The following is a 3,911-nucleotide window of genomic DNA, read 5'->3' as shown; positions in this document are numbered from 1 at the left end:
AGGTAAAAGAAAAAAATAAAATAAAATAACCGTAGGATGGGATAAGGGTTCCTAATAAACTAAAACTCTTATCCAAACCACCTACTAGTGGGTAGTGCTAGGTTTAGGATTTTATTGAAACCCTAGAAAGAAAAATAACACCACCCTTACCTTTCTTTCGTCTGCCTCCCTAGAGCAAGAGCCGTCAGAGAGTAGAGAAGGAGAAGTAGGTGACACCGTCAATCGATCAGACGACTAGACACCTAAACCTGTAAGTCCCGAGTTCACGCAAAACTTCTCTTTTAAATTTTAGTAGTTGCATTAATTGTCCTAGGGATTTTACGGATATGTATTGTTGCTATATATGTAGCTATATGTTTTTAGGAAGATTCATATGTGGATTCGTAGAAATAGGGTGTTAGATTTTAATCTTTGGTTAAGTAGGTTGCCCAAATCTGTTGGAGGAAAAAAAATTAAGAGAAGAGCAGCAGCCGCTGCTCTGTTTTGGCTAGGCGTTGCAGAAGCAACTGCAACGCCACACACAAAAAAAAAAAAGAAGGGAAGAGTGGGGGCCACCATCTCTGGCGGCAGAGAAATGATTTGCAAAGGTTGGCCAAACCGAAACGAAATTTAAAAAATTTTTTTTTGAAAGATGATGTCACCAGCACTTGCTAGTGACAATGGACAAAAGTTATGGTGGCCTTTTGGCCAACCAATGGAAAAAAAGGGTCGCCAGACTTGTTGGCGACCATGGTCAAACAACTAGTTGGCCTTTTTGGCCAACTACGGGTTCAACCCGAGGACAGAGAAAATTTGACAATTATATAGGGACCAAAATATAATATAAAATGTAGTAAATGTTTAATAAATAAATTTTAAGTATAATTTATAGTGTATCATGGGTGTTAAAATTGAGGACCCAATCTAAAGTAGTCGCTAGAATTGAAGGGTTAGTTATTTGAAATTTTACTTAATTGATTAAGTCTAAAGTACCTAAATAGAAATTTAAAGCATCTTAATCTAGCATCTTAATCTAGCCTTATTAGGTTAATTTAGACAATGTAAGATAAATTCTAAGTTGTTAAACGAGACACTTAAAATAATAATAATAATAGTAGTAGTAGTAGTAGTAAATAATAATACAGACAATAACACTAATAATAATAATAATAGTAAATAATAATTAATAAAACAATGATAGTAAGAATAATAATAATATGGACATGGAGGAAATAAATTAAGAATATAATCAAAATAAAATATAAATATGAGTGAAACGAACTAAGACAATAACTATAATAAGTCAATATATATAGATGTACAAGTGTACATAAACGATAATAACACCTACACATGCATAAAAGTAGAAATAAGGTGAAAGGTAATAGTAACCAATTACAAAGATGTATAAATGGTAATAAAATAAGGTAGCGATAACAGAAACGATAATGCTAATGAATAATTATAAATTATAAATATGTATAATAAGATAATGGTCAAGATAATAAACATGATTAGGAATAATTACTTTCTATTAAAATTATAAAACGTTACAAAAAGGCGAACTTTCCAAATTAAGAAACTTTCTAAAAATAGAAACTTTCTAATTTAGGAAACTTTCTAAAAATAGAAATAATTCAATTTAGGAAAAGGCTGCTAGGGTTCATATAATGGTTTAGACATGAATCTTCGACTCGTTTAGAGTTTGTATATTTATGCATCTATAGAAAATATCAACTAATTAGGAAACATGTGCATTTGATAGGTACGATACAAGTTTGAAAGACTTAAGGTAACCCTACTCGAGCAACCAGACAAAGGTAGGTGGTACTTACCTTTCTGAGATTTCAAAGGTGCAAAATGAAATTTTTGTTGTCAATCCTATTTTGTTGTGTTGACTTAAAATGTATTTGATTAAATGCTTTACTTGGATATTTATGAAAGTTATATTTTTACTATACAAAAATGGACCATGTGACTTATTTGAAATGTTTTGATATGTTATTATATACCAAACGAGCTGAATCTTTTATGAAATCAAAGATCTATGTATATGACATGTGAAATGAATTTTTGACAAGTAAAACTCAAAACAATCATGGAATAGACGGTTGGGGCTATAGTCCTGTTTAATTGTCATGATAGTCTGGTATAAAGTTCGGCCGGTTGACAAGGTCATGGTAGCCTGGTATAGAATCCGACCGATTGACAATGTCATAGTAGTCTGGTATAAAATCCGGCCGATTGACCCATGTATGAAAAGAGACCAATCGGTAGTCATGAAACCTATTGGTCACCCACCTAGAAGGGGTTTAATTTCTAGACTGAGTACTCAATAGTCGGTCATCACATGCACTTGTTATGAGTTAATATGAAATAATTTATAAGTTGATATAGAATGATTTATGAACTAATATGAAATGAGACATATGAAGTGATTTATGAATTGATTTATGAGTAGATATGAAGAGACTTGTGAATTGAGACGAAATGATTTATGACTTTATGATTTTTCATGTTCATTTATCAATAAGGTGCTTTTAAATTGCTTGCCACTTGTTACTACTAATTGTTTTATAAACCACGTTACTTTCAAAATTACGGTTGTGATCGATGCGCAAATGGTTTGATTTGTATCTATATATATGTATCTGTAAAGTTACGAGTATATGGTCCAACAGAGGGGTAGATATTACGTACTAAGCGTTTTGTCGCTCAACCCACTTTTTAGCATCTTTGCAGATTCTGAGGAGTATGAGTTGGTTTACGTAGAAGACCCTGAGGACGACTTTTGTTAGTTTTAAATGAATAGAAGTTGACAGGCTAGCTACTTCTAGTTGTTAGTCTTATCATTTTCGTTTCCGTTGTTTCCATTAGAAAATAAATGTACGAACGTATTGGATATTCGTAGACTACATTTTATATGAGATTTGTACCGCACTTTATTTTAGTTATATTATTTTGTACTTTTGAAGTTTAGACTAGTTAAATGTTGCCTTGTATTCTTGAGCGGTATTTGAGAATACGGCAGATGCCACGTGACGGGCACGTGCGGGCTCGGGGCGTGACAACATGTGTGCTACACTCTAGATTTTTAGATAGCACCTAAAGATGCTAGCGGCTGACTATTTAGCTTGACGTGTAGAAAGAGAACTTTTAACTACCATAATCTCAAACCATATTGTTGAGGTAAAAGTTTTAATGCATGCTTAAACAATTACATCACCGAGGTTTTAAATTGATGGAAGTTGAAGTTTGTAAAACTGACTCTACAATTTTGTTTTCTTTTTTCAATTTTACCTGCTGATGTTTAGCAAATGTCGCATTGACAAAAAGCAGAAAAACTAGCTGTATATAGTTTGGTAGGTACTTTTAATTTGAGATATAGGATTAGAACACTGCTGCTGTGGAGTTGAGTAACAGGAACTAATACTATTAGACATTAATTGCGCTGGTCTTCACTAATATAAAAAGGTTAATGAATCTATACAGAAGATTATGCTCATAAACGGGAGGTTAGCTTCCCTGAGCTGATAGAGAAGTCCAACGGGAAATTGGAAAAAGAAAAAGAATAACTCTTATATACACTCTTAGTGTATATACTATTACGGTTGGATAAATGACACGTGTGTAAAATTTTACACTCTCAAATTCAAATTTTACACATGTTTCATATATTTAACAGTGACAGTGTATATACTGAAAGTGTATACAAGATTAATCCAAAGAAAAATGGACATATAATGTAATCGTTCCTTGACTACCATCTTAATTTCAATAAGAATCATTAGATGACTTTTCATTCATCTCCAACTAAAACGAAGGCAGAATTCTCCGACGTTGGCCAGGAGTCTTTCTCCTTGCAGACATTTTCTCATACGGGATGAGAGGTCTGTAGAACCACCTTGGATGTTGCCCACATTTTTACCCTC

This window comes from Coffea eugenioides, chromosome 7 (assembly GCF_003713205.1).
Source record: "Coffea eugenioides isolate CCC68of chromosome 7, Ceug_1.0, whole genome shotgun sequence".
Classification (NCBI taxonomy): Eukaryota; Viridiplantae; Streptophyta; class Magnoliopsida; order Gentianales; family Rubiaceae; genus Coffea; species Coffea eugenioides.
This window is presented reverse-complemented; position numbering follows the sequence as displayed.